Source organism: Vanacampus margaritifer, chromosome 5 (genome assembly GCF_051991255.1).
Source record: "Vanacampus margaritifer isolate UIUO_Vmar chromosome 5, RoL_Vmar_1.0, whole genome shotgun sequence".
In the NCBI taxonomy this organism is placed as follows: Eukaryota; Metazoa; Chordata; class Actinopteri; order Syngnathiformes; family Syngnathidae; genus Vanacampus; species Vanacampus margaritifer.
This window is the reverse complement of record NC_135436.1, coordinates 6,257,539-6,278,484: the sequence shown is the minus strand read 5'-3', so window position 1 is coordinate 6,278,484 and position 20,946 is coordinate 6,257,539.

Below are 20,946 nucleotides of genomic sequence, written 5' to 3'. Positions count from 1 at the left end.
CCTAGTTTGAAACCCTAAACCTTATGTAAAACCCTAGTTTGAAACCCTAGTTTTAAACCCTTACCCTAATGTAAAACCCTAGTTTGAAACCTAACCCTAATGTAAAACCCTAGTTTGTAATCCTAACCCTAATGTAAAACCCTAGTTTGAAACCCAAACTCTACTTTGAAACCCTAGTTTGAAACCTTAAACCTAATGTAAAACCCTTGTTTGAAACCTTAACCCTAATGTAAAACCCTAGTTTGAAACCCTAACCCAAATTTTAAACCCCTGTATTGAAACCCTTACCTTAATATAAAACCCTTGTTTGAAACCTTAATCATAATGTAAATCCCTAGTTTGAAACCCAAACCCTAATTTGAAACCCTAGTTTGAAACCCTAACCTTATTGTAAAACCCTAGTTTGAAACCCTAACCCTAATTTTAAACCCCTGTTTTAAAACCCTAACCCTAATGTAAAACCCTTGTTTGAAACCCTAACCCTAATGTAAAACCCTAGTTTGAAAACCTAACCCTAATTTGAAACCCTAGTTTGAAACCCTAACCCTAATGTAAAACCCTAGTTTGAAACCCTAACCCTAATTTAAAACCCCTGTATTAAACCCTAACCCTAAAGTAAAAGCCTAGTTTGAAACACTAACCCTAATGTAAAACCCCTGTATTAAACCCTAACCCTAAAGTAAAAGCCTAGTTTGAAACCCTAACCCTAATGTAAAACCCTAGTTTGAAGTCCTAACCCTAATTTAAAAGCCTAGTTTGAAACCCTAAACCTAATGTAAAACCCTAGTTTGAAACCCCAACCCTAATTTGAAACCCTAGTTTTAAACCCTTACCCTAATGTAAAACCCTAGTTTGAAACCTAACCCTAATGTAAAACCCTAGTTTGTAATCCTAACCCTAATGTAAAACCCTAGTTTGAAACCCAAACCCTACTTTGAAACCCTAGTTTGAAACCCAAACCCTACTTTGAAACCCTAGTTTGAAACCCTAACCCTAATGTAAAACCCTAGTTTGAAACCCTAACCCTAATTTTAAACCCATGTATTGAAACCCTTACCCTAATATAAAACCCTTGTTTGAAACCTTAATCCTAATGTAAAACCCTAGTTTGAAACACTAACCCTAATGTTAAACCCGAGTTTGAAACCCTAACCCTAATTTGAAACCCTAGTTTGAAACCCTAACCCTAATGTAAAACCCTAGTTTGAAACCCTAACCCTAATGTAATACCCTAGTTTGTAACCCTAACCCTAATGTAAAACCCTAGTTTGAAACCCTAACCCTAAAGTTAAACCCTAGTTTGAAAGCCTAACCCTAAATCGAAAAACCCTGTTTTAAACACTAACCCTAATGTAAAACCCTAATTTGAAAACCTAACCCTAATTTGAAACCCTAGTTTGAAACCCTAACCCTAATTTGAACCCCTAGTTTGAAATCCTAACCCTAATGTAAAACCCTATTATTGAAGTCCTAACCCTAATTTAAAAGCCTAGTTTGAAACCCTAAACCTAATGTAAAACCCTAGTTTGAAACCCCAACCCTAATTTTAAACCCATGTATTGAAACCCTTACCCTAATATAAAACCCTTGTTTGAAACCTTAATCCTAATGTAAAACCCTAGTTTGAAACACTAACCCTAATGTTAAACCCGAGTTTGAAACCCTAACCCTAATTTGAACCCCTAGTTTGAAACCCTAACCCTAATGTAAAACCCTATTATTGAAGTCCTAACCCTAATTTAAAAGCCTAGTTTGAAACCCTTACCCTAATGTAAAACCCTAGTTTGAAACCTAACCCTAATGTAAAACCCTAGTTTGTAATCCTAACCCTAATGTAAAACCCTAGTTTGAAACCCAAACCCTACTTTGAAACCCAAACCCTACTTTGAAACCCTAGTTTGAAACCTTAAACCTAATGTAAAACCCTTGTTTGAAACCTTAACCCTAATGTAAAACCCTAGTTTGAAACCCTAACCCTAATTTTAAACCCCTGTATTGAAACCCTTACCCTAATATAAAACCCTTGTTTGAAACCTTAACCCTAATGTCAAACCCTAGTTTGAAACCCAAACCCTAATTTGAAACCCTAGTTTGAAACCCTAACCCTAATGTAAAACCCTTGTTTGAAACCCTAACCCTAATGTAAAACCCTAGTTTGAAAACCTAACCCTAATTTGAAACCCTAGTTTGAAACCCTAACCCTAATTTGAAACCCTAGTTTGAAACCCTAACCCTAATGTAAAACCCTAGTTTGAAACCCTAACCCTAATTTAAAACCCCTGTATTAAACCCTAACCCTAAAGTAAAAGCCTAGTTTGAAACCCTAACCCTAATGTAAAACCCTAGTTTGAAGTCCTAACCCTAATTTAAAAGCCTAGTTTGAAACCCTAAACCTAATGTAAAACCCTAGTTTGAAACCCCAACCCTAATTTGAAACCCTAGTTTTAAACCCTTACCCTAATGTAAAACCCTAGTTTGAAACCTAACCCTAATGTAAAACCCTAGTTTGTAATCCTAACCCTAATGTAAAACCCTAGTTTGAAACCCAAACCCTACTTTGAAACCCTAGTTTGAAACCCAAACCCTACTTTGAAACCCTAGTTTGAAACCCTAACCCTAATGTAAAACCCTAGTTTGAAACCCTAACCCTAATTTTAAACCCATGTATTGAAACCCTTACCCTAATATAAAACCCTTGTTTGAAACCTTAATCCTAATGTAAAACCCTAGTTTGAAACACTAACCCTAATGTTAAACCCGAGTTTGAAACCCTAACCCTAATTTGAAACCCTAGTTTGAAACCCTAACCCTAATGTAAAACCCTAGTTTGAAACCCTAACCCTAATGTAATACCCTAGTTTGTAACCCTAACCCTAATGTAAAACCCTAGTTTGAAACCCTAACCCTAAAGTTAAACCCTAGTTTGAAAGCCTAACCCTAAATCGAAAAACCCTGTTTTAAACACTAACCCTAATGTAAAACCCTAATTTGAAAACCTAACCCTAATTTGAAACCCTAGTTTGAAACCCTAACCCTAATTTGAACCCCTAGTTTGAAACCCTAACCCTAATGTAAAACCCTATTTTGAAGTCCTAACCCTAATTTAAAAGCCTAGTTTGAAACCCTAAACCTAATGTAAAACCCTAGTTTGAAACCCCAACCCTAATTTGAAACCCTAGTTTTAAACCCTTACCCTAATGTAAAACCCTAGTTTGAAACCTAACCCTAATGTAAAACCCTAGTTTGTAATCCTAACCCTAATGTAAAACCCTAGTTTGAAACCCAAACCCTACTTTGAAACCCTAGTTTGAAACCTTAAACCTAATGTAAAACCCTTGTTTGAAACCTTAACCCTAATGTAAAACCCTAGTTTGAAACCCTAACCCTAATTTTAAACCCCTGTATTGAAACCCTTACCCTAATATAAAACCCTTGTTTGAAACCTTAACCCTAATGTCAAACCCTAGTTTGAAACCCAAACCCTAATTTGAAACCCTAGTTTGAAACCCTAACCCTAATGTAAAACCCTAGTTTGAAACCCTAACCCTAATTTTAAACCCCTGTTTTAAAACCCTAACCCTAATGTAAAACCCTAACCCTAATGTAAAACCCTTGTTTGAAACCCTAACCCTAATGTAAAACCCTAGTTTGAAAACCTAACCCTAATTTGAAACCCTAGTTTGAAACCCTAACCCTAATTTGAAACCCTAGTTTGAAACCCTAACCCTAATGTAAAACCCTAGTTTGAAACCCTAACCCTAATTTAAAACCCCTGTATTAAACCCTAACCCTAAAGTAAAAGCCTAGTTTGAAACCCTAACCCTAATGTAAAACCCTAGTTTGAAGTCCTAACCCTAATTTAAAAGCCTAGTTTGAAACCCTAAACCTAATGTAAAACCCTAGTTTGTAACCCTAACCCTAATTTGAAACCCTAGTTTTAAACCCTTACCCTAATGTAAAACCCTAGTTTGAAACCTAACCCTAATGTAAAACCCTAGTTTGTAATCCTAACCCTAATGTAAAACCCTAGTTTGAAACCCAAACCCTACTTTGAAACCCTAGTTTGAAACCCAAACCCTACTTTGAAACCCTAGTTTGAAACCCTAACCCTAATGTAAAACCCTAGTTTGAAACCCTAACCCTAATTTTAAACCCATGTATTGAAACCCTTACCCTAATATAAAACCCTTGTTTGAAACCTTAATCCTAATGTAAAACCCTAGTTTGAAACACTAACCCTAATGTTAAACCCGAGTTTGAAACCCTAACCCTAATTTGAAACCCTAGTTTGAAACCCTAACCCTAATGTAAAACCCTAGTTTGAAACCCTAACCCTAATGTAATACCCTAGTTTGTAACCCTAACCCTAATGTAAAACCCTAGTTTGAAACCCTAACCCTAAAGTTAAACCCTAGTTTGAAAGCCTAACCCTAAATCGAAAAACCCTGTTTTAAACACTAACCCTAATGTAAAACCCTAATTTGAAAACCTAACCCTAATTTGAAACCCTAGTTTGAAACCCTAACCCTAATTTGAACCCCTAGTTTGAAACCCTAACCCTAATGTAAAACCTTAGTTTGAAACCCTAACCCTAATTTGAAACCCTGTTTTAAACCAAAACCCTAATTTGAAACCCGAATTTGAAACCCTAAACCTAATTTGAAACCCTAAACTTAATGTAAAACCCTAGTTTGAAACTCCAACCCTAATTTGAAACCCTTGTTTGAAACCTTACCCTAATTTGAAACCCTACTTTGAAACCCTAACCCTAATTTGAACCCCTAGTTTGAAACCCTATCCCTAATGTAAAACCTTAGCTTGAAACCCTAACCCTAATTTGAAACCCTGTTTGAAACCCTAACCCTAATTTGAAACCCTTGTTTGAAACCTTACCCTAATTTGAAACCCTAGTTTGAAACACTAAACCTAATTTGAAACCCTAGTTTGAAACCCTAACCCTAATGTAAAACCCTAGTTTGAAACCCTAACCCTAATTTAAAACCCCTGTATTAAACCCTAACCCTAAAGTAAAAGCCTAGTTTGAAACCCTAACCCTAATGTAAAACACTAGTTTGAAGTCCTAACCCTAATTTAAAAGCCTAGTTTGAAACCCTAAACCTAATGTAAAACCCTAGTTTGAAACCCCAACCCTAATTTGAAACCCTAGTTTTAAACCCTTACCCTAATGTAAAACCCTAGTTTGAAACCTAACCCTAATGTAAAACCCTAGTTTGTAATCCGAACCCTAATTTTAAACCCCTGTATTGAAACCCTTACCTTAATATAAAACCCTTGTTTGAAATCTTAATCATAATGTAAAACCCTAGTTTGAAACCCAAACCCTAATTTGAAACCCTAGTTTGAAACCATAACCCTATTGTAAAACCCTAGTTTGAAACCCTAACCCTAATTTTAAAGCCCTGTTTTAAAACCCTAACCCTAATGTAAAACCCTTGTTTGAAACCCTAACCCTAATGTAAAACCCTAGTTTGAAAACTTAACCCTAATTTGAAACCCTAGTTTGAAACCCTTACCCTAATTTGAAACCCTAGTTTGAAACCCTTACCCTAATGTAAAACCCTAGTTTGAAACCCTAACCCTAATTTAAAACCCCTGTATTAAACCCTAACCCTAATGTAAAAGCCTAGTTTGAAACCCTAACCCTAATTTGAAACCCTAGTTTGAAAGCCTAACCCTAATTTGAAAAACCCTGTTTTAAACACTAACCCTAATGTAAAACCCTAGTTTGAAACCCCAACCCTAATTTCAAACCCTAGTTTTAAACCCTAACCTTAATGTAAAACCCTTGTTTGAAACTTTAACCCTAATGTAAAACCCTAGTTTGTAACCCTAACCCTAATTTAAAACCCCTGTTTTAAAACCTAACCCTAATGTAAAACCCTAGTTTGAAACACTAACCCTAATGTAAAACCCTAGTTTGAAGTCCTAACCCTAATTTGAAACCCTAGTTTGAAACCCTAAACCTAATGTAAAACCCTAGTTTGAAACCCCAACCTAATTTGAAACCCTAGTTTTAAACACTTACCCTAATGTAAAACCCTAGTTTGTAACCCTAACCCTAATGTAAAACCCTAGTTTGAAACCCAAACCCTAATTTGAAACCCTAGTTTGAAACCCTAACCCTAATAAAAAACCCTAGTTTGAAACCCTAACCCTAATTTTAAACCCCTTGTTTGAAACCCTAACCCTAATGTAAAACCCTTGTTTGAAAACCTAACCCTAATTTGAAACCCTAACCCTAATTTGAAACCCTAGTTTGAAACCCTAACCCTAATGTAAAACCCTAGTTTGAAACCCTAACCCTAATTTAAAACCCCTGTATTAAACCCTAACCCTAATGTAAAAGCCTAGTTTGAAACCCTAACCCTAATGTAAAACCCTTGTTTGAAACCCTAACCCTAATTTTAAACCCCTGTTTTAAAACCCTAACCCTAATGTAAAACCCTTGTTTGAAACCCTAACCCTAATGTAAAACCCTAGTTTGAAAACCTAACCCAAATTTGAAGCACTAGTTTGAAACCCTAACCCTAATGTTAAACCCTAGTTTGAAACCCTAACCCTAATTTAAAACCCCTGTATTAAACCCTAACCCTATTTTAAAAGCCTAGTTTGAAATACAAAAGCTAATGTAAAACCCTAGTTTGAAACCCCAATCCTAATTTGAAACCCTAGTTTTAAGCCCTTACCCTAATGTAAAACCCTAGTTTGAAACCTAACCCTAATGTAATACCCTAGTTTGAAACCCTAACCCTAATGTAAAACCCTAGTTTGAAACACTAACCCTAATGTTAAACCCTAGTTTGAAACCCTAACCCTAATTTGAAACCCTAGTTTGAAACCCTAACCCTAATGTAAAACCCTAGTTTGAAACCCTAATCCTTATGTAAAACCCTAGTTTGTAACCCTAACCCTAATGTAAAACCCTAGTTTGAAACCCTAACCCTAATGTTAAACCCTAGTTTGAAACACTAACCCTAATGTAAAACCCTAATTTGAAAACCTAACCCTAATTTGAAACCCTAGTTTGAAACCCTAACCCTAATTTGAACCCCTAGTTTGAAACCCTAACCCTAATGTAAAACCTTAGTTTGAAACCCTAACCCTAATTTGAAACCCTGTTTGAAACACTAACCCTAATTTGAAACCCAAATTTGAAACCCTAACCCTACTTTGAAACCCTAAACCTAATGTAAAACCCTAGTTTGAAACTCCAACCCTAATTTGAAACCTTACCCTAATTTGAAACCCTAGTTTGAAACCCTAACCCTAATTTGAAACCCTAGTTTGAAACCTTAACCCTAATGTAAAACCCTAGTTTGAAACCCTAACCCTAATTTTAAACCCCTGTATTGAAACCCTTACCCTAATATAAAACCCTTGTTTGAAACCTTAACCCTAATGTAAAACCCTAGTTTGAAACCCAAACCCTAATTTGAAACCCTAGTTTGAAACCCTAACCCTAATGTAAAACCCTAGTTTGAAACCCTAACCCTAATGTAAAACCCTAGTTTGAAAACCTAACCCTAATTTGAAACCCTAGTTTGAAACCCTAACCCTAATTTTAAACCCATGTATTGAAACCCTTACCCTAATATAAAACCCTTGTTTGAAACCTTAACCCTAATGTAAAACCCTGGTTTGAAACCCTAACCCTAATTTAAAACCCCTGTATTAAACCCTAACCCTAATGTAAAAGCCTAGTTTGAAACCCTAACCCTAATGTAAAACCCTAGTTTGAAGTCCTAACCCTATTTTAAAAGCCTAGTTTGAAACCCTAAACCTAATGTAAAACCCTAGTTTGAAACCCCAACCCTAATTTGAAACCCTAGTTTTAAACCCTTACCCTAATGTAAAACCCTAGTTTGAAACCTAACCCTAATGTAAAACCCTAGTTTGTAATCCTAACTCTAATGTAAAACCCTAGTTTGAAACCCAAACCCTACTTTGAAACCCTAGTTTGAAACCCTAACCCTAATTTGAAACCCTGTTTGAAAACCTAACCCTAATTTGAAACCCTGTTTGAAACCCTAACCCTAATTTGAAACCCGAATTTGAAACCCTAACCCTAATTTGAAACCCTAAACCTAATGTAAAACCCTAGTTTGAAACCTAACCCTAATGTAAAACCCTAGTTTGAAACACTAACCCTAATTTAAAACCCCTGTATTAAACCCTAACCCTAATGTAAAAGCCTAGTTTGAAACCCTAACCCTAATGTAAAACCCTTGTTTGAAACCCTAACCCTAATTTTAAACCCCTGTTTTAAAACCCTAACCCTAATGTAAAACCCTTGTTTGAAACCCTAACCCTAATGTAAAACCCTAGTTTGAAAACCTAACCCAAATTTGAAGCACTAGTTTGAAACCCTAACCCTAATTTAAAACCCTAGTTTGAAAGCCTAACCCTAATTTGAAAAACCCTGTTTTAAACACTAACCCTAATGTAAAACCCTAGTTTGAAACCCCAACCCTAATTTCAAACCCTAGTTTTAAACCCTAACCTTAATGTAAAACCCTAGTTTGAAACTTTAACCCTAATGTAAAACCCTAGTTTGAAACACTAACCCTAATTTAAAACCCCTGTATTAAACCCTAACCCTAATGTAAAACCCTAGTTTGTAACCCTAACCCTAATGTAAAACCCTAGTTTGAAACCCAAACCCTAATTTGAAACCCTAGTTTGAAACCCTAACCCTAATAAAAAACCCTAGTTTGAAACCCTAACCCTAATTTTAAACCCCTTGTTTGAAACCCTAACCCTAATGTAAAACCCTTGTTTGAAAACCTAACCCTAATTTGAAACCCTAACCCTAATTTGAAACCCTAGTTTGAAACCCTAACCCTAATGTAAAACCCTAGTTTGAAACCCTAACCCTAATTTAAAACCCCTGTATTAAACCCTAACCCTAATGTAAAAGCCTAGTTTGAAACCCTAACCCTAATGTAAAACCCTTGTTTGAAACCCTAACCCTAATTTTAAACCCCTGTTTTAAAACCCTAACCCTAATGTAAAACCCTTGTTTGAAACCCTAACCCTAATGTAAAACCCTAGTTTGAAAACCTAACCCAAATTTGAAGCACTAGTTTGAAACCCTAACCCTAATTTAAAACCCTAGTTTGAAACCCTAACCCTAATGTTAAACCCTAGTTTGAAACCCTAACCCTAATTTAAAACCCCTGTATTAAACCCTAACCCTATTTTAAAAGCCTAGTTTGAAATACAAAAGCTAATGTAAAACCCTAGTTTGAAACCCCAATCCTAATTTGAAACCCTAGTTTTAAGCCCTTACCCTAATGTAAAACCCTAGTTTGAAACCTAACCCTAATGTAAAACCCTAGTTTGAAACCCTAACCCTAATGTAAAACCCTAGTTTGAAACACTAACCCTAATGTTAAACCCTAGTTTGAAACCCTAACCCTAATTTGAAACCCTAGTTTGAAACCCTAACCCTAATGTAAAACCCTAGTTTGAAACCCTAACCCTAATTTAAAACCCCTGTATTAAACCCTAACCCTAATGTAAAAGCCTAGTTTGAAACCCTAACCCTAATGTAAAACCCTTGTTTGAAACCCTAACCCTAATTTTAAACCCCTGTTTTAAAACCCTAACCCTAATGTAAAACCCTTGTTTGAAACCCTAACCCTAATGTAAAACCCTAGTTTGAAAACCTAACCCAAATTTGAAGCACTAGTTTGAAACCCTAACCCTAATGTTAAACCCTAGTTTGAAACCCTAACCCTAATTTAAAACCCCTGTATTAAACCCTAACCCTATTTTAAAAGCCTAGTTTGAAATACAAAAGCTAATGTAAAACCCTAGTTTGAAACCCCAATCCTAATTTGAAACCCTAGTTTTAAGCCCTTACCCTAATGTAAAACCCTAGTTTGAAACCTAACCCTAATGTAATACCCTAGTTTGAAACCCTAACCCTAATGTAAAACCCTAGTTTGAAACACTAACCCTAATGTTAAACCCTAGTTTGAAACCCTAACCCTAATTTGAAACCCTAGTTTGAAACCCTAACCCTAATGTAAAACCCTAGTTTGAAACCCTAATCCTTATGTAAAACCCTAGTTTGTAACCCTAACCCTAATGTAAAACCCTAGTTTGAAACCCTAACCCTAATGTTAAACCCTAGTTTGAAACACTAACCCTAATGTAAAACCCTAATTTGAAAACCTAACCCTAATTTGAAACCCTAGTTTGAAACCCTAACCCTAATTTGAACCCCTAGTTTGAAACCCTAACCCTAATGTAAAACCTTAGTTTGAAACCCTAACCCTAATTTGAAACCCTGTTTGAAACACTAACCCTAATTTGAAACCCAAATTTGAAACCCTAACCCTACTTTGAAACCCTAAACCTAATGTAAAACCCTAGTTTGAAACTCCAACCCTAATTTGAAACCTTACCCTAATTTGAAACCCTAGTTTGAAACCCTAACCCTAATTTGAAACCCTAGTTTGAAACCTTAACCCTAATGTAAAACCCTAGTTTGAAACCCTAACCCTAATTTTAAACCCCTGTATTGAAACCCTTACCCTAATATAAAACCCTTGTTTGAAACCTTAACCCTAATGTAAAACCCTAGTTTGAAACCCAAACCCTAATTTGAAACCCTAGTTTGAAACCCTAACCCTAATGTAAAACCCTAGTTTGAAACCCTAACCCTAATGTAAAACCCTAGTTTGAAAACCTAACCCTAATTTGAAACCCTAGTTTGAAACCCTAACCCTAATTTTAAACCCATGTATTGAAACCCTTACCCTAATATAAAACCCTTGTTTGAAACCTTAACCCTAATGTAAAACCCTGGTTTGAAACCCTAACCCTAATTTAAAACCCCTGTATTAAACCCTAACCCTAATGTAAAAGCCTAGTTTGAAACCCTAACCCTAATGTAAAACCCTAGTTTGAAGTCCTAACCCTATTTTAAAAGCCTAGTTTGAAACCCTAAACCTAATGTAAAACCCTAGTTTGAAACCCCAACCCTAATTTGAAACCCTAGTTTTAAACCCTTACCCTAATGTAAAACCCTAGTTTGAAACCTAACCCTAATGTAAAACCCTAGTTTGTAATCCTAACTCTAATGTAAAACCCTAGTTTGAAACCCAAACCCTACTTTGAAACCCTAGTTTGAAACCCTAACCCTAATTTGAAACCCTGTTTGAAAACCTAACCCTAATTTGAAACCCTGTTTGAAACCCTAACCCTAATTTGAAACCCGAATTTGAAACCCTAACCCTAATTTGAAACCCTAAACCTAATGTAAAACCCTAGTTTGAAACCTAACCCTAATGTAAAACCCTAGTTTGAAACACTAACCCTAATTTAAAACCCCTGTATTAAACCCTAACCCTAATGTAAAAGCCTAGTTTGAAACCCTAACCCTAATGTAAAACCCTTGTTTGAAACCCTAACCCTAATTTTAAACCCCTGTTTTAAAACCCTAACCCTAATGTAAAACCCTTGTTTGAAACCCTAACCCTAATGTAAAACCCTAGTTTGAAAACCTAACCCAAATTTGAAGCACTAGTTTGAAACCCTAACCCTAATTTAAAACCCTAGTTTGAAAGCCTAACCCTAATTTGAAAAACCCTGTTTTAAACACTAACCCTAATGTAAAACCCTAGTTTGAAACCCCAACCCTAATTTCAAACCCTAGTTTTAAACCCTAACCTTAATGTAAAACCCTAGTTTGAAACTTTAACCCTAATGTAAAACCCTAGTTTGAAACACTAACCCTAATTTAAAACCCCTGTATTAAACCCTAACCCTAATGTAAAACCCTAGTTTGTAACCCTAACCCTAATGTAAAACCCTAGTTTGAAACCCAAACCCTAATTTGAAACCCTAGTTTGAAACCCTAACCCTAATAAAAAACCCTAGTTTGAAACCCTAACCCTAATTTTAAACCCCTTGTTTGAAACCCTAACCCTAATGTAAAACCCTTGTTTGAAAACCTAACCCTAATTTGAAACCCTAACCCTAATTTGAAACCCTAGTTTGAAACCCTAACCCTAATGTAAAACCCTAGTTTGAAACCCTAACCCTAATTTAAAACCCCTGTATTAAACCCTAACCCTAATGTAAAAGCCTAGTTTGAAACCCTAACCCTAATGTAAAACCCTTGTTTGAAACCCTAACCCTAATTTTAAACCCCTGTTTTAAAACCCTAACCCTAATGTAAAACCCTTGTTTGAAACCCTAACCCTAATGTAAAACCCTAGTTTGAAAACCTAACCCAAATTTGAAGCACTAGTTTGAAACCCTAACCCTAATTTAAAACCCTAGTTTGAAACCCTAACCCTAATGTTAAACCCTAGTTTGAAACCCTAACCCTAATTTAAAACCCCTGTATTAAACCCTAACCCTATTTTAAAAGCCTAGTTTGAAATACAAAAGCTAATGTAAAACCCTAGTTTGAAACCCCAATCCTAATTTGAAACCCTAGTTTTAAGCCCTTACCCTAATGTAAAACCCTAGTTTGAAACCTAACCCTAATGTAAAACCCTAGTTTGAAACCCTAACCCTAATGTAAAACCCTAGTTTGAAACACTAACCCTAATGTTAAACCCTAGTTTGAAACCCTAACCCTAATTTGAAACCCTAGTTTGAAACCCTAACCCTAATGTAAAACCCTAGTTTGAAACCCTAATCCTTATGTAAAACCCTAGTTTGTAACCCTAACCCTAATGTAAAACCCTAGTTTGAAACCCTAACCCTAATGTTAAACCCTAGTTTGAAACACTAACCCTAATGTAAAACCCTAATTTGAAAACCTAACCCTAATTTGAAACCCAAATTTGAAACCCTAACCCTAATTTGAAACCCTAAACCTAATGTAAAACCCTAGTTTGAAACTCCAACCCTAATTTGAAACCCTTGTTTGAAACCTTACCCTAATTTGAAACCCTAGTTTGAAACCCTAACCCTAATTTGAAACCCTAGTTTGAAACCTTAACCCTAATGTAAAACCCTAGTTTGAAACCCTAACCCTAATTTTAAACCCCTGTATTGAAACCCTTACCCTAATATATAACCCTTGTTTGAAACCTTAACCCTAATGTAAAACCCTAGTTTGAAACCCAAACCCTAATTTGAAACCCTAGTTTGAAACACTAACCCTAATGTAAAACCCTAGTTTGAAACCCTAACCCTAATTTCAAACCCCTGTTTTAAAACCCTAACCCTAATGTAAAACCCTTGTTTGAAACCCTAACCCTAATGTAAAACCCTAGTTTGAAAACCTAACCCTAATTTGAAACCCTAGTTTGAAACCCTAACCCTAATTTAAAACCCTAGTTTGAAACCCTAACCCTAATGTAAAACCCTAGTTTGAAACCCTAACCCTAATTTAAAACCCCTGTATTAAACCATAACCCTAATGTAAAAGCCTAGTTTGAAACCCTAACCCTATTGTAAAACCCTAGTTTGAAGTCCTAACCCTAATTTAAAAGCCTAGTTTGAAACCCTAAACCTAATGTAAAACCCTAGTTTGAAACCCCAACCCTAATTTTAAACCCTAGTTTTAAACCCTTACCCTAATGTAAAACCCTAGTTTGAAACCTAACCCTAATGTAAAACCCTAGTTTGTAATCCTAACCCTAATGTAAAACCCTAATTTGAAACCCAAACCCTACTTTGAAACCCTACTTTGAAATCCTAGTTTGAAACCCTAACCCTAATGTAAAACCCTTGTTTGAAACCCTAACCCTAGTGTAAAACCCTAGTTTGAAACCCTAACTCTAATTTGAAACCCTAGTTTGAAACCCCAACCCTAATATAAAACCCTAGTTTGAAACCCTAAAACCAATTTGAATCCCTAGTTTTTAACCCTAACCCTAATGTAAAACCCTAGTTTGAAACCCTAACCCTAATGTAAAACCAAAGTTTGAAACACTAACCCTAATGTTAAACCCTAGTTTGAAAGCCTAACCCTAATTTGAAAAACCCTAGTTTGAAACCATAACCCTAATGTAAAACCCTAGTTTGAAACCCTAACCCTAATGTAAAACCCTAGTTTGTAACCCTAACCCTAATGTAAAACCCTAATTTGAAACCCTAACCCTAATTTGAAACCCTAGTTTGAAACCCTATCCCTAATGTAAAACCCTAGTTTGAAACCCTAACCCTAATTTAAAACACCTGTATTAAACCCTAACCCTAATGTAAAAGCCTAGTTTGAATCCCTAAACCTAATTTGAAACCCTAGTTTTAAACCCTTACCCTAATGTAAAACCCTAGTTTGAAACACTAACCCTAATGTTAAACCCGAGTTTGAAACCCTAACCCTAATTTGAAACCCTAGTTTGAAACCCTAACCCTAATGTAAAACCCTAGTTTGAAACCCTAACCCTAATGTTAAACCCTAGTTTGAAAGCCTAACCCTAAATCGAAAAACCCTGTTTTAAACACTAACCCTAATGTAAAACCCTAATTTGAAAACCTAACCCTAATTTGAAACCCTAGTTTGAAACCCTAACCCTAATTTGAACCCCTAGTTTGAAACCCTAACCCTAATGTAAAACCTTAGTTTGAAAACCTAACCCTAATTTGAAACCCTGTTTTAAACCCTAACCCTAATTTGAAACCCGAATTTGAAACCCTAACCCTAATTTGAAACCCTTGTTTGAAACCTTACCCTAATTTGAAACCCTAGTTTGAAACCCTAACCCTAATTTGAACCCCTAGTTTGAAACCCTATCCCTAATGTAAAACATTAGTTTGAAACCCTAACCCTAATTTGAAACCCTGTTTGAAACACTAACCCTAATTTGAAACCCTAAACCTATTGTAAAACCCTAGTTTGAAACTCCAACCCTAATTTGAAACCCTTGTTTGAAACCTTACCCTAATTTGAAACCCTAGTTTGAAACTCTCACCCTAATTTGAAACCCTAGTTTGAAACCCTAACCCTAATGTAAAACCCTAGTTTGAAACCCTAACCCTAATTTAAAACCCCTGTATTAAACCCTAACCCTAATGTAAAAGCCTAGTTTGAAACCCTAACCCTAATGTAAAACCCTTGTTTGAAACCCTAACCCTAATTTTAAACCCCTGTTTTAAAACCCTAACCCTAATGTAAAACCCTTGTTTGAAACCCTAACCCTAATGTAAAACCCTAGTTTGAAAACCTAACCCAAATTTGAAGCACTAGTTTGAAACCCTAACCCTAATGTTAAACCCTAGTTTGAAACCCTAACCCTAATTTAAAACCCCTGTATTAAACCCTAACCCTATTTTAAAAGCCTAGTTTGAAATACAAAAGCTAATGTAAAACCCTAGTTTGAAACCCCAATCCTAATTTGAAACCCTAGTTTTAAGCCCTTACCCTAATGTAAAACCCTAGTTTGAAACCTAACCCTAATGTAATACCCTAGTTTGAAACCCTAACCCTAATGTAAAACCCTAGTTTGAAACACTAACCCTAATGTTAAACCCTAGTTTGAAACCCTAACCCTAATTTGAAACCCTAGTTTGAAACCCTAACCCTAATGTAAAACCCTAGTTTGAAACCCTAATCCTTATGTAAAACCCTAGTTTGTAACCCTAACCCTAATGTAAAACCCTAGTTTGAAACCCTAACCCTAATGTTAAACCCTAGTTTGAAACACTAACCCTAATGTAAAACCCTAATTTGAAAACCTAACCCTAATTTGAAACCCTAGTTTGAAACCCTAACCCTAATTTGAACCCCTAGTTTGAAACCCTAACCCTAATGTAAAACCTTAGTTTGAAACCCTAACCCTAATTTGAAACCCTGTTTGAAACACTAACCCTAATTTGAAACCCAAATTTGAAACCCTAACCCTACTTTGAAACCCTAAACCTAATGTAAAACCCTAGTTTGAAACTCCAACCCTAATTTGAAACCTTACCCTAATTTGAAACCCTAGTTTGAAACCCTAACCCTAATTTGAAACCCTAGTTTGAAACCTTAACCCTAATGTAAAACCCTAGTTTGAAACCCTAACCCTAATTTTAAACCCCTGTATTGAAACCCTTACCCTAATATAAAACCCTTGTTTGAAACCTTAACCCTAATGTAAAACCCTAGTTTGAAACCCAAACCCTAATTTGAAACCCTAGTTTGAAACCCTAACCCTAATGTAAAACCCTAGTTTGAAACCCTAACCCTAATGTAAAACCCTAGTTTGAAAACCTAACCCTAATTTGAAACCCTAGTTTGAAACCCTAACCCTAATTTTAAACCCATGTATTGAAACCCTTACCCTAATATAAAACCCTTGTTTGAAACCTTAACCCTAATGTAAAACCCTGGTTTGAAACCCTAACCCTAATTTAAAACCCCTGTATTAAACCCTAACCCTAATGTAAAAGCCTAGTTTGAAACCCTAACCCTAATGTAAAACCCTAGTTTGAAGTCCTAACCCTATTTTAAAAGCCTAGTTTGAAACCCTAAACCTAATGTAAAACCCTAGTTTGAAACCCCAACCCTAATTTGAAACCCTAGTTTTAAACCCTTACCCTAATGTAAAACCCTAGTTTGAAACCTAACCCTAATGTAAAACCCTAGTTTGTAATCCTAACTCTAATGTAAAACCCTAGTTTGAAACCCAAACCCTACTTTGAAACCCTAGTTTGAAACCCTAACCCTAATTTGAAACCCTGTTTGAAAACCTAACCCTAATTTGAAACCCTGTTTGAAACCCTAACCCTAATTTGAAACCCGAATTTGAAACCCTAACCCTAATTTGAAACCCTAAACCTAATGTAAAACCCTAGTTTGAAACCTAACCCTAATGTAAAACCCTAGTTTGAAACACTAACCCTAATTTAAAACCCCTGTATTAAACCCTAACCCTAATGTAAAAGCCTAGTTTGAAACCCTAACCCTAATGTAAAACCCTTGTTTGAAACCCTAACCCTAATTTTAAACCCCTGTTTTAAAACCCTAACCCTAATGTAAAACCCTTGTTTGAAACCCTAACCCTAATGTAAAACCCTAGTTTGAAAACCTAACCCAAATTTGAAGCACTAGTTTGAAACCCTAACCCTAATTTAAAACCCTAGTTTGAAAGCCTAACCCTAATTTGAAAAACCCTGTTTTAAACACTAACCCTAATGTAAAACCCTAGTTTGAAACCCCAACCCTAATTTCAAACCCTAGTTTTAAACCCTAACCTTAATGTAAAACCCTAGTTTGAAACTTTAACCCTAATGTAAAACCCTAGTTTGTAACCCTAACCCTAATTTAAAACCCCTGTTTTAAAACCTAACCCTAATGTAAAACCCTAGTTTGAAACACTAACCCTAATGTAAAACCCTAGTTTGAAGTCCTAACCCTAATTTGAAACCCTAGTTTGAAACCCTAAACCTAATGTAAAACCCTAGTTTTAAACCCCAACCTAATTTGAAACCCTAGTTTTAAACACTTACCCTAATGTAAAACCCTAGTTTGTAACCCTAACCCTAATGTAAAACCCTAGTTTGAAACCCAAACCCTAATTTGAAACCCTAGTTTGAAACCCTAACCCTAATAAAAAACCCTAGTTTGAAACCCTAACCCTAATTTTAAACCCCTTGTTTGAAACCCTAACCCTAATGTAAAACCCTTGTTTGAAAACCTAACCCTAATTTGAAACCCTAACCCTAATTTGAAACCCTAGTTTGAAACCCTAACCCTAATGTAAAACCCTAGTTTGAAACCCTAACCCTAATTTAAAACCCCTGTATTAAACCCTAACCCTAATGTAAAAGCCTAGTTTGAAACCCTAACCCTAATGTAAAACCCTTGTTTGAAACCCTAACCCTAATTTTAAACCCCTGTTTTAAAACCCTAACCCTAATGTAAAACCCTTGTTTGAAACCCTAACCCTAATGTAAAACCCTAGTTTGAAAACCTAACCCAAATTTGAAGCACTAGTTTGAAACCCTAACCCTAATTTAAAACCCTAGTTTGAAACCCTAACCCTAATGTTAAACCCTAGTTTGAAACCCTAACCCTAATTTAAAACCCCTGTATTAAACCCTAACCCTATTTTAAAAGCCTAGTTTGAAATACAAAAGCTAATGTAAAACCCTAGTTTGAAACCCCAATCCTAATTTGAAACCCTAGTTTTAAGCCCTTACCCTAATGTAAAACCCTAGTTTGAAACCTAACCCTAATGTAAAACCCTAGTTTGAAACCCTAACCCTAATGTAAAACCCTAGTTTGAAACACTAACCCTAATGTTAAACCCTAGTTTGAAACCCTAACCCTAATTTGAAACCCTAGTTTGAAACCCTAACCCTAATGTAAAACCCTAGTTTGAAACCCTAATCCTTATGTAAAACCCTAGTTTGTAACCCTAACCCTAATGTAAAACCCTAGTTTGAAACCCTAACCCTAATGTTAAACCCTAGTTTGAAACACTAACCCTAATGTAAAACCCTAATTTGAAAACCTAACCCTAATTTGAAACCCAAATTTGAAACCCTAACCCTAATTTGAAACCCTAAACCTAATGTAAAACCCTAGTTTGAAACTCCAACCCTAATTTGAAACCCTTGTTTGAAACCTTACCCTAATTTGAAACCCTAGTTTGAAACCCTAACCCTAATTTGAAACCCTAGTTTGAAACCTTAACCCTAATGTAAAACCCTAGTTTGAAACCCTAACCCTAATTTTAAACCCCTGTATTGAAACCCTTACCCTAATATATAACCCTTGTTTGAAACCTTAACCCTAATGTAAAACCCTAGTTTGAAACCCAAACCCTAATTTGAAACCCTAGTTTGAAACACTAACCCTAATGTAAAACCCTAGTTTGAAACCCTAACCCTAATTTCAAACCCCTGTTTTAAAACCCTAACCCTAATGTAAAACCCTTGTTTGAAACCCTAACCCTAATGTAAAACCCTAGTTTGAAAACCTAACCCTAATTTGAAACCCTAGTTTGAAACCCTAACCCTAATTTAAAACCCTAGTTTGAAACCCTAACCCTAATGTAAAACCCTAGTTTGAAACCCTAACCCTAATTTAAAACCCCTGTATTAAACCATAACCCTAATGTAAAAGCCTAGTTTGAAACCCTAACCCTATTGTAAAACCCTAGTTTGAAGTCCTAACCCTAATTTAAAAGCCTAGTTTGAAACCCTAAACCTAATGTAAAACCCTAGTTTGAAACCCCAACCCTAATTTTAAACCCTAGTTTTAAACCCTTACCCTAATGTAAAACCCTAGTTTGAAACCTAACCCTAATGTAAAACCCTAGTTTGTAATCCTAACCCTAATGTAAAACCCTAATTTGAAACCCAAACCCTACTTTGAAACCCTACTTTGAAATCCTAGTTTGAAACCCTAACCCTAATGTAAAACCCTTGTTTGAAACCCTAACCCTAGTGTAAAACCCTAGTTTGAAACCCTAACTCTAATTTGAAACCCTAGTTTGAAACCCCAACCCTAATATAAAACCCTAGTTTGAAACCCTAAAACCAATTTGAATCCCTAGTTTTTAACCCTAACCCTAATGTAAAACCCTAGTTTGAAACCCTAACCCTAATGTAAAACCAAAGTTTGAAACACTAACCCTAATGTTAAACCCTAGTTTGAAAGCCTAACCCTAATTTGAAAAACCCTAGTTTGAAACCATAACCCTAATGTAAAACCCTAGTTTGAAACCCTAACCCTAATGTAAAACCCTAGTTTGTAACCCTAACCCTAATGTAAAACCCTAATTTGAAACCCTAACCCTAATTTGAAACCCTAGTTTGAAACCCTATCCCTAATGTAAAACCCTAGTTTGAAACCCTAACCCTAATTTAAAACACCTGTATTAAACCCTAACCCTAATGTAAAAGCCTAGTTTGAATCCCTAACCCTAATTTGAAACCCTAGTTTTAAACCCTTACCCTAATGTAAAACCCTAGTTTGAAACACTAACCCTAATGTTAAACCCGAGTTTGAAACCCTAACCCTAATTTGAAACCCTAGTTTGAAACCCTAACCCTAATGTAAAACCCTAGTTTGAAACCCTAACCCTAATGTTAAACCCTAGTTTGAAAGCCTAACCCTAAATCGAAAAACCCTGTTTTAAACACTAACCCTAATGTAAAACCCTAATTTGAAAACCTAACCCTAATTTGAAACCCTAGTTTGAAACCCTAACCCTAATTTGAACCCCTAGTTTGAAACCCTAACCCTAATGTAAAACCTTAGTTTGAAAACCTAACCCTAATTTGAAACCCTGTTTTAAACCCTAACCCTAATTTGAAACCCGAATTTGAAACCCTAACCCTAATTTGAAACCCTTGTTTGAAACCTTACCCTAATTTGAAACCCTAGTTTGAAACCCTAACCCTAATTTGAACCCCTAGTTTGAAACCCTATCCCTAATGTAAAACATTAGTTTGAAACCCTAACCCTAATTTGAAACCCTGTTTGAAACACTAACCCTAATTTGAAACCCTAAACCTATTGTAAAACCCTAGTTTGAAACTCCAACCCTAATTTGAAACCCTTGTTTGAAACCTTACCCTAATTTGAAACCCTAGTTTGAAACTCTCACCCTAATTTGAAACCCTAGTTTGAAACCCTAACCCTAATGTAAAACCCTAGTTTGAAACCCTAACCCTAATTTAAAACCCCTGTATTAAACCCTAACCCTAAAGTAAAAGCCTAGTTTGAAACCCTAACCCTAATGTACAACACTAGTTTGAAGTCCTAACCCTAATTTAAAAGCCTAGTTTGAAACCCTAAACCTAATGTAAAACCCTAGTTTTAAACCCTTACCCTAATGTAAAACCCTAGTTTGAAACCTAACCCTAATGTAAAACCCTAGTTTGTAATCCTAAACCTAATGTAAAACCCTAGTTTAAAACCCAAACCCTACTTTGAAACCCTAGTTTGAAACCTTAAACCTAATGTAAAACCCTTGTTTGAAACCTTAACCCTAATGTAAAACCCTAGTTTGAAACCCT